We start from the raw sequence: 11955 nt of genomic DNA on the forward strand, positions 1-11955 counted from the left end.
ATGTATTTTTCATCATGCTTTGACTAGGTATGGCCCACACAGACTCATGTATTTCAATAAGCATATAGGAGCCAGGAAGTAGAGTGTGGTTGTTTGAAAATTCTTGGCCTAGGTTGTGTCACTTTCAGGCACTATTGTCTTGATGGACTGGGTGTGGCCATGTTGAGGTAGGTGTGGCCTTGGAGGATGTATGTCACTGTAGGGTGGGCTTTGAGACCTTCTTCTTAGCTTTCTGGAATCAGTCTTCTATCTTCCTTCTGAACAAGAGGTTGAACTCTCAGCTCCTCCTGTGCCATTCCTGACTGGACACTGCCATGCTTACTGCCCTAATAATGGGCAGAAGATAATGGACTGAAACTCTAAACCTGTAAGCAAGCCTCAGGTAAATGTTGTCCTTTAGAAGAGAAGCCCTGGTCATTACTTCACTTCATAGCATGAAACCTAAGACACAGTGATGCTATTAATGACACTCTGTTATGTTTGCTGACAGAATCTTAGTATAACTGTCCTCTAAGAGGCTCCACCCAACAGTTGGATAAAACAGAAGCAGAGTTCCACAAACAAACAGTAGGTTTATCTGAGGGAGTCTCATGGAAGAGTTACAGAAACAAATTGAAGGTCTCAGAGAAAATAGAAACTCCATAAGACCAAAAGATACAACTAACCTAGACCATTGGGGGCTCTCAGAAACTGGATGATAAATCAAAAAGGTGACCTTGCCATCCCCTTCCCCCAGGTTTACCTTGGTCTTCCTATGGGTTCCCCCAACAACTAGAGCAGGATCTGTCCATGAATGTGTTGCCTGCCTGTGGATCCAGTTCTCCTAACTGGGCTGCCATTTTTGGCCACAGTGAAAGATATGCCTAGTCTTGCAGTAACTAATGGGTGGGGGGAGGGATAAGGGTGATATTCTGTCTTCTATCACGTGAAGATGATGAAGTCCCTGCTATTTGTTGAAGGATTCAATCGTTTTATGAGCCTCTGTAAATGGACTCTCCGTGCTGCTTCTTACTATTATTAATACACTTCTCTTATGTGTCTAAATAGATAAAAAAGGTTACTTTTGATCCAGTCAGATCCATTCAGATTAAATTAGAAAATTTTTCATAAATTAAGATATACTCTTCATTTATGGAATCCTTTTGAAACAGGATATTTCTATATAGCCCATGCTGTTTCTCACATGATGGGACTATAGGAACACACCACTAAGGCCGGTTAAGAGTTATTTTTTAAATGACCTATCTTTTGAATTGGAGAATGAAATGATAAAATAACATTCACAGTTGCATGGGCAGTGGTGGCACATGACTTTAATCCTACCACTTGGGAGGCAGAGGCAGGCAGATTTCTGATTTCGAGGCCAGCCCAGTCTACAGAGTGAGTTCCAGGATTGCCAGGGCTACACACAGAAACCCTGTCTGGAAAAACAAAAACAACAACAACAACAACAACAAAAAAAAAAAAACAAAACAAACAAAAACAAAAACCCTACAATAATAACTTAAAAGTGGCAAATCAATTCATGTATCCTCACTAATCAGGTTATTACTTTGCTTTGTTAATCTTATCCACTTAAAAATATTTGAGCTGTGTTTGTGTATATACACCTGTGCCATGGTGTATATGTGACAGGTAGAGGACAACTTATTAGTGTCTAGTATCTATTTTGCCTTTGTTATTTGCTATTATATTATTTAGCATTTCTAGATAGTCCCCTTAGAAGGCTGGACATCAAATTGAAAGTCAATCATGGATAGAAGCTGACAGCCATGTGTTCTACTTGAGAGCTTTGTAAAGATCACCAGACAACTCAGCTCTTGCAAACCAAACCACAGTCTTTTATTTTCATATAAACTCCATAGTCCACCCCAGATTCCCTTTTGATCATCTTACAAATCACCATTTTATGGCCTTATCCTTTAATTCTTATATATGACATCAAGTACATTTTTTAACATAGCAACTGAATTCAGACATCTGCCTAACTTTGAAAGCAGAGACAATTAACTACCTGTGTCAGATCCCATCCTGAAATTACCATTCCCACCAAACCTGTGCCTAACCTCACTCTGTCCCAGGCTGACCTTGAACTCAGGAATCTCCTTACTTCTGTATCTTTCTGAAAAGCTCATATTTTATTGCAGCTACCATTGTTTTTTTAGGTCTGTGAAGTCCCACACACAATTCACATTGCATCTGTATATTTTCCATAGTTATAAAGTTATATATATATTTTCAACTCATGTTTTCAGGGCTCTTTCCTACAACCTTAAGGGTTGTCCTGAAGGTCACAGCATTTAGAATTTTTGCTGAGGAACAGAGTCTCACTCTTGACTACTGGACTCGCTCTGTTTCTAAGTATCATGGAGTCAATAACTTCGGCAAGAAGAAAAATATCGCTGGGCAATAGTGGTACACACCTGTAATCCCAGTACTCTGGGAGACAGAGGCAGGCAGATTTCTGAGTTCGAGGCCAGCCTGTTCTACAGAGTGAGTTCCAGGACAGCTATACAGAGAAACCCTGACTCAAAAAAAAAAAAAAAAAAACGAAATCCAAACAAAACAAAACAAAACAAAAAAAGAAAAATATCAAATAACCTTGGGAGGGAAAATATTTACAAAATGAGAAACACAAAGTAAATTATGTACATCATTATACAAATAAGCCCTAGGTCAACAGCAACTGTCAACACTTCTGGCGACCAACACCCTGCTACCACTGTTCCTGTGGTGCGAATCATTTCAAGCTGTCCCTTTCTTAGGCATGCATAACTGGACAAAAATTGATTTCCTCCATTACACTTGAATGACTATGGTAAGTGATTTACTTCCTTCATAGCTATGATAAGAAGTGATAAAAGAGTTTTTTTCCTTGAAACTGAAAACAAGTTGCCAGTCGTGGTGGCACACTCCTATAATCCCAGCACTTGGGAGACAGAGATTTCTGAGTTTGAGGCCAGCCTGGTCTACAGAGTGAGTTCCAGGACACCCAGATCACACAGAGAAACCCTGTCTCGAAAAACCAAAAAAACCAAAAAACAAAAACAAAAAAAAAAAAAACAAAAAAGAAAGAAAGAAACAAAGAAACAAAGAAAGAAACAAAGAAGAAACTGAAGACAACTATGATGTCTAAAGGCTAATTTGGTCACATGAATAGGGTTTTTCTGTTCCATGAGGTCATTCCCACTTCCTGCCATCAAGATGATATATAGTCTTTAAAATATTTACAGGACCAGAAACATGGCTGAGCAGTTAAGATAAATTCGTCTCAAGGACCAAGGTAAGCTTTTTGACAAAGTGCTTTAACTCCTTCTATAAGAAGAACAATGGTGGGGCTGGAGAGATGGCTCAGCGGGTAAGAGCATCAACTGTTCTTCCAAAGGTCATGAGTTCAAATCCCAGCATCCACATGGTGGCTCACAACCATCCGTAAAGAGATCTGACACCCTATTCTGGTGTCTGAAGACAGCTACAGTGTACTGACATATAGTAAATAAATAAATATTTTTAAAAAAAATGGGAACCAGAATGCACATATACAGAAACACACTGATACCACATGATGTTTTTCTTTTATAAGGATTCATTACAGTAACTCACATGTTAAGGTATCTAAAAGCTTACCTACAGAGTTTTTCTTTGTCATGTATTGGCTCGTGTAATAGATAACAAGCAAGCAGGCTTCAAGTTAGAGAAATCTGTCATTCTCTGTAGTTTCATTGAGAGAGATTTAAGAAATACTGCACTGCTGGTAAAAATGTCACTGGGAGTGGGCTTATGAGTTTACACCAACACATCATTTCTAGCTCCCACTCTCTGGTTCATACGTCAGCTTGCTGATATGAGCTCAGAATTTCCTGTTTTAGCTGCCATGTGATACTTGTTGCATTGCCATTGTTATCCTAATCCCATTTCCCTCTGGAAACATAAGCCAAATTAAACTACTTTATAAGTTGCCTTAGATGTTTTATTTTACAGCAGCAAAAGAAGAAGGCACTAATCCAAAGATAAAAGCTTTATACCTAGATGAATTTATGTAGTTAAAGAAAATTGTGAAATCTAAAAGGGTTCCCTTATTATTTAAATTCTTAGGACTTTTTTTTCCGATATGGGGTTTTCAAGTATAAACAAAAGAAGGGACATCATCATGCTTGAATAAATTGTTGACACTTGTCAGAGTTTTCCCCAGAATATTGTATAACTGAAAGTATGTGTATTGACTAAAGATATTACCAGACCCTTTATTAGTTAGATTCCATTCAGTATGAGATCTTTCAGGTCCTCAAAGACTATTGTGATATACAAAGTCTTTAATAGATGGATTACACACTAAAGCTTTTACTCTTGTATAAAGATACAAAGGAATGCAAAATTTTACCATACTGACTACAGTCATGATGTTTCTCTGCATGGCTTTTTCTCAAACTTTCAGTGACTATGGCTACATGCAGAGGGCTTTCCCACATTGCTTCTCAGTAGTCACACATCTTCAGTATGTGTTCTGCTATGTATTCATAATACCTGTGTTGTGAAAAGGCTTTATCACATTGATTACATTTGTAGAATTTGTAACCACTATGTGTTATTTTATGTATTTAGACACCACAATGAAATACACAGTATTTAACACATTGGTTACATCCCTATGGTTCCTCTCCAGTGTGTATTTTTTGGGAGAGCAGTAACAGGAAGGTAACACACATTTTTTTACTGCACTGTCACACACAGTGTAATTGTCATCAGTAGAAGGCATGGGAAACAGGAAAATCAGCTACAAAAGGAGCCTCAGTGTTCACCTGATATATTTTAATGTGTTAGAATCTGGCAGGTAGTCCAGTGCCTTTTCCAGAATAGGCCAATGAAGACAAGTCCAATTTCATGTCTAAGCTTCAGTGAGCTCCTTAGCCAGCAGCTTATACATAGATACACTTTCATGGGAGTACACCCAGTCTTCTCTGTACAGTCCTAGCACTTGGGGTCACTAGTGAGAGAAAATAGCCATATTTGCTTGTTTGGGGGTCTGCTTCTTGATCATGAAGGTCTCTAGATCCTCAACCAGATTAATGGTGAAAACAACACCCCCAAAGGAGACATAATAATCCTCCAAGATAGGGCTTATCTCTAAGGACATCAAAGAACTCTGTCAGGGGATCCAGCATGTGTTCTCCAAGCCTTTCAAAAGGTGTCTCTTCTAGAGAGATTGGGTTGTCCAAAGTTCTGAAGTTCCTCAAATGCATCACTCAGACACTCCTCTTTTTGGTATTCAGTATCTAATTCAGGTAGTGGAGGTTCAAATGGGCCTGGTGGATTGTGCCATTTGCTTTAGTTGTGACCACTGGCTGCAGTCTGTTTGCTTCTCCTTGAGGCAGGGAGAGCCCAGTACTCCATCATGGCAGCAAGCCTGCAGCACTCCTATGTTGCTCCTGCTCAACAGCAGCTCTGTGTGAAGTCTTGTATATATTAGGAGATGATGACTGTGTTGTGAAAATGCTTTACCACATTGCTTACTTTCATAAGTTTCACTCCGGTGTGTTTTCTTTTATGTAATAGTAGGTAAAAGTATGTGAAAATGGTTCATGCAATTGATTATGTTTGTAAAGTTTTACTCCAATATGTATCCTTTTATGTCATTGCAGATGAATGTAATATGCAAACATTAGAAAGAAGCAAAAGAAACTTGTCCTAAGTATTGCCTTTTTGTTATCAGGCTCCATTTCATCATAGGGTAAAACTAAGTTCCTCTTCCCAGGTTCTAGGGGAAATGGGTATTTTTCAAAAGCAGATCACCTTCCACTTTTTATCTTTTGTTCCAGAATCATAATGGCTCTTTGTAACCTTCTGTTCAGCGAAACATATGACTCTTCAAAACCACAGCTTATGTTATACATCTTTGTTTCTCAAAACATAATGATGGTTCCAAAATACACAAAAACTAATGGATATGATTGCACAGACTGTAATATCTATAATCTGCATCAGTTGACATAGATCAGCTATATAAGGGAAGCCCCTATTCCTGAATCGAGATTGGTAGAAAAATGTAGATATAACTTGGCATAGGTATTTCCGATTTTCATGCTTAAAACATTTGTAAGATTCTGTTTTTTTTTTTTTGGGGGGGGGGAAGCATTTGTGTTTCAGTTCTTCTCCTGAGTGAGATCCATGACCCTAATTAGTCAGCAATAGATTGATTAAAATGAATTCTTCTCATTTCCGTTGACCTAGTATCTGAGTAGAGTTGAATCCCAGTGGATTCGATTAACACAAAGGCCCTACAACATTACTTTTATTCATACAATTTCCCTCCAGTATGAAATTTTCATAGTGATTAAGAGTGTATTATAAATGTGAAAAAGTTTCATCATATTAAATACACTCATAGGGTTTATTTCTAGTAAGAATTCTTTCATGTATCCAAAGATGATAATGGCATGCAAAGGTTTTCCCACATTCATTACATTCATAGGTTTTCTCTCCGGTATGAATTTTTGAATATTCCAGGAGACAACTCTGACTTAGAAAGTCTTTACCACATGATTACATCCATAGGGTTTCTCTACTATGTGCTCTTTTATGTTCTAGAAAATGGTTCTGACTTACAAAGTCTATTCGCATTGCTTATATCCATAGGGTTACTTTCCACTATGTGTTCTTTTATGTATTTGTAGAATATCATGACGTGCAAAGACTTTACCACATTGCTTACATTCATAGGGTTTCTCACCAGTGTGTGTTCTATTATGTCTTTGGAGAACATCAGGCCTTGCAAAGCTTTTACTACATACCTTACATTCATAAGGTTTTTCTCCAGTATGTGTTTTTTTATGTATTTGGAGACGACTGTGATATGGAAAGGTTTTACCACATTGATAACATACATAGGGATTCTCTCCAGTATGTGTTCTTTTATGTATTTGGAGATTCTTGAAACATGCAAAGGCTGTACCACATTGGCTACATTCATAGAGTTTCCTACCAGTATGTGTTCTTTTATGTTCTAGGAGACTGCTCTTAATTACAAAGACTTTATCACATTCTTTACACCCACATTTCTCTCCATTATGTGTTCTTTTATGTGTTTGTAGAATATCAGGACGTGCAAAGACTTTACCACATTGCTTACATTCATAGGGTTTCTCTCCAGTGTGTGTTCTATTATGTCTTTGGAGACTTGTATGATTTGTAAAGGTTTTACTACATAGTTTACATTCATAAAGTTTTTCTCCAGTGTGTGTTCTTTTATGTATTTGGAGATTCTTGAAACATGCAAAGGCTGTACCACATTGGCTACATTCATAGAGTTTCTTACCAGTATGTGTTCTTTTATGTTCTAGGAGACTGCTCTTAATTACAAAGACTTTATCACATTCTTTACACCCACATTTCTCTCCATTATGTGTTCTTTTATGTGTTTGTAGAATATCAGGACGTGCAAAGACTTTACCACATTGCTTACATTCATAGGGTTTCTCTCCAGTGTGTGTTCTATTATGTCTTCGGAGACTTGCATGACTTGCAAAGGTTTTACTACATAGTTTACATTCATAAAGTTTTTCTCCAGTGTGTGTTCTTTTATGTATTTGGAGATGACCAGAACGTAGAAAGGCTTTATCACATGGATTACATTCAGGGGGTTTCTCTCCAGTATGTGTTCTTTTATGTACTTGGAATTGACACTGATTACATTCATACGGTTTCTTTATAGTAAGTGTTCTATTATGTATTTGGATACTACTGTGATATGCAAATACTTTACCACATTGATTACATGTATAGGGTTTCTCTTTACTGTGACTTCTTTCATGCCTGCAAAGACAATTGTCACATGTAAAAGGTTTACTGCATTCATTACACTGATGGGTATTTCTATTTGTATGAATGAATTTTACAATTTTGTCTAATGGTAAAGAGAAATCAGGTCTTGAGAACTTATCATTTTCTTTACATTCATGGTATTCCCCTATATTTTTTGTACCTTTGAATATACCTGTGTTGCTAAGAGTATTTTTTACATAGCTCACATTCATAGCATCCATTAACTAGATGAAATTTTCAACTACTGAGTAGAATTATAAAAGCTCAGAGCTTTGCCACACTAATTGCATTCATAAATTTCCCTTTAGTACAGATATACTACATTTGTATACTGCATTTACAATGTGAACATGGACAAACAGAAGAATTTCCACATTCCTGGTACTGTAGGGATTTTCTGCAATGTGAGTTTGTGGAGGAACCCTATGATATTGGAAAACCAAATAACTGTAAACTTGTATCACATTAAGAAACTCTACTCAATGTAGGGACTACTACATAGCTTCTAATTGTACTAAGAGAGAGAGGAGTACACTGCTTCTTTCAATATCCCTATACTCAAATGACTTGCATTAATTGTTACATATAAATATTAAAAGAATAAAAAATTAAAAAATGAAAGGGTTCCACATTGCATTTAACAAAGGTTGACACTGTCTACCTCATAGATATGAGGTAAGGGATTAAGATTTCTCCAAAACAACATTCTTGACTCTCATAAACTATCCCCTTCTCACTTAAAGTTAGCAATGTCACTACAAGTATATAAGTAGCACCAGCTTTACTATGGGCTATTTACCTATTAGAAGGCTTTCCACAGCTGGGTGGTACTGGCACATGCCCTTAACCCCAGCACTTGGGAGGCAGAGGCAGGTGGATTTCTGAGTTCAAGGCCAGCCTGGTCTACAGAGTAAGTTTCAGGACAGCCAGGACTACACAGAGAAACCCTGTCTCAAAAAAGTTAAAAAAAAAATTTAAAAAAAGAAGGCTTTCCACATATACTTATCAACTATTCAATGTGTATACATTTTTGCAATATCAAATTGGTATGGGATTAAACTGATTACCATTTCTATAGCATAATCTAACGGGGCTATGACACAAATGCTAGTATTGATTAAGGCATTGATTATATCCTTCTTACAACAATGCACTGGAAATACAAATCAGATACCTCAAATTGAGGTACATGTTTTTGTGAGAATTTAATAATCATTGATATGCTTAGAGCAGTGCTTTTTTACATTGTTGCTGTTCTTCAAAATTCAAAGGAACTAATGTTCCTTTGAACTAAGCAACTAATGTTGCTTCAAAGGCATATTCAAACCAACTTGCACATGAAAATTACCTTCCATGTCTTCTAGAACTTTGAAAATAGTCTTTGATATTGTCATCTTCCCAAATGTAGCCTAAAAATATAGTAACAGAAAATTTATAACAGATTATTGGAAATTGGGCAAAATTTAAGTTAGTGTCTCCCATGAACCTTAGAACCATACTTGATTCATTTACCTCATTATTTGTCATTCTTGATTAAAATCACAGAACAGCATCAATACCAATGAAACAATTGTCCTTTTATTTTAAAAGGTGAAAGGAAATTCACTGTCTTACCTATAGCAGTGAGATTGCTGTAGGTCTCCAGCATCACATCTCTGTAGAGACTCTTCTGTGAAGGATCTAGTAAAGTCCATTCTTCTGGAGTGAAGTTCACACACACATCGTCATAGGTCACTGCATTCTAAAATATCCCATATAGGTATACAATACAAAGCATCATGCCAAGATCACTTTAAATGTATGCCTCACTGTCAATATATTTGTATAATTCTGGGTCTTCCTCACTGATTTTTTTGACATGGAAGTACTAATGTAATAATAAAGTTATTTCAGAAGGAAACTGAATAATAAGGTTCACTCCTGTCATTTCTGTGCCACTGGAATAGAAAGAAAGAAATGCCGAGAGAGAGAGAGAGAGAAAGAACAATATTAAGCACATAGAGAAATGGTATGATATGAACAATTACTACCTAGGGAAAAATGATAGGCAATTTGGGTGTATTGACTCATGCCTTTAATCCCAGAATCCGGGAGGTAGAGGCAGATGTTATCTCACTGAGTTAGATACCAGCCTGGTGGATGCAATGAGTTCCAGGACAACCAGAAGAATATAGTAAGACCCTAATTCCCCTGCCAAACTCAATCAAATGAATTAAAAAGATAGAAAAAAAGTTAAAGGTTGTTCCTGAGAATTATACATTCACTCTAGTTTGCTATTCATCTTCCAGAAACTTGAACTGACCCATTTTATATTATGACATTAATAATATCTTACTAAAAGGAAATGCATGTTTAAACAATTACAAGTGCACATATGAAAATATTACCAATGTAAATGTTAATCCTAAATAAGCAACATAGATCAGGAGAGATGGCTCAGTAGAGAAGAGGTCTTACTGGTTTGCTAATAATTGAGCTCAACTGCCAGTACTTACATGTGGGCTCAAAACTATCCATTATCCCAACTTCAGGGATTCAGCAGTCATGTTCTATGACTATTTTGAGAGCCAATCAGGCACACATATTCATGATATTCATGAATACAGGCAAAATACTCTTATTCATTAAAATATTTCTTAACAAACACAACAGACAAGATGAATGGAACACACAACAGTCCAATGAGACAGAAGGCTCAGGTAGTATTTATGACATGATTATGTGCCAGCCTGAGAACAGAATAGGCTTTCTGTCAAATTTCAAAATCCAAGATGTAGATGAAGGTCAGCACAGCAACACATGCTTAACATGTGAAAAATCGTACACTATAGGCCCATGAGCCAGTAATATAAGGGGAAAAAAAGCCAGGCATGTTGGCCAACAAGCTAAGAACCAGCCTTGGCTTAGAGAGTAATTTTGGGGAAAGGGTATTGGGAGCAGCAGAAAAAAAGAAACTGAAACCAAAACATAGATGCAAACTGACAGCCCATGTCTGGCTAAAGACAGCTTTCTGAAGATCACCAGACTGCTCAGCTCTTGCAAACCAAAGCCTTGTCTTTTATTTACATTTCAATACAATTGTCCACCCCAGGTTCCCCTTTGATTATTCAATGAATCAGCAACCCCTGACCACAGCGTCCAGATTTTTAGAAAAAGAGAACAAGTACATTCTTTTTTCTTAGCATTGCAAATGAATTCAGAGTTCTGCCAATCTCATAAATACAAAAATAAGTTTATTTGGATGGGATTGCGTTCTGAAATTACCACACCCTAAATCTTATTCTCTCTTCTCTTATTTTCTGACATGCTGGTTCATAGCAAAGCTGCCTTTGTTCTACTATATCTGTTAAGTTCTTAGTCAATTCATATTGCATCCTTTTATTTTACACAGTTGAGAAATTATATATTTTTGAACTCATAATTTCAGAGTTCTTTCCCCTAGCCTTAAGGGCTGTCCTGAAATTCACAATAATTAACATTTTTGGTGAATAACATTGACACAATCTCAACTCCTGGACTCCAGCTATACCTAATTATCATGAAGATGAAATCCTTAACAGGGAGAGAATACCCTGAAGGAGGAACATAATGCAAATTACACACACACACACACACACACACACACACACCACACACACACAAACAAACACATTACAAACAAACCTTACAAATAGCAACTGTCAAACTCATAAGAGTCCCAAGTTCTGTTGGCTTGGCTACAGGGTTGGACACCATGCCCCACTGTCCTTTGAAGCCCATGCAGGACTTGGCACTCACATCTAATCCCAGCATTCTGGAGACAGAGTCAGGAGAATCTGTAAGTTACTGGCTTTCTCATATACAAACTTACTTAGAGGACAAGCATGGCTACACACAGAGACTTCATCTTCAAAAACAAAAACAACAAAACTAAAAATGTAGAAACATCAGGACAACAAAATAGCTTTAGCACTTAATATCAATTGCTTTTAGTGTATCTGATGTGATTAAGGGATAGAGTCACAACACAGTAGACACACACACACACACACAAACCCCTCCAAAAAACAGGAAATGGGTTGAGGATACAGCTACCCCAATCCCATTCCCAATAAGAAATGTAAAAAGTCTCCTAGAAAAGTTTTTTTTCTTTTAAAG

The 11955-nt window shown here is 37.0% G+C and overlaps 2 pseudogenes; both read right to left on the reverse strand.

Annotated features, from left to right (window-relative positions):
* Positions 1-4817: 4817 nt before the first annotated feature.
* On the reverse strand, positions 4818-5891 carry LOC127669313 (frataxin, mitochondrial-like; annotated as a pseudogene).
* Positions 5892-5900: 9 nt separating this feature from the next.
* LOC127669314 (zinc finger protein 439-like) lies at positions 5901-11610 on the reverse strand (annotated as a pseudogene).
* Between the last annotated feature and the right edge of the window lie 345 nt (positions 11611-11955).

Source organism: Apodemus sylvaticus, chromosome 19, assembly GCF_947179515.1.
Source record: "Apodemus sylvaticus chromosome 19, mApoSyl1.1, whole genome shotgun sequence".
Lineage (NCBI taxonomy): Eukaryota > Metazoa > Chordata > Mammalia > Rodentia > Muridae > Apodemus > Apodemus sylvaticus.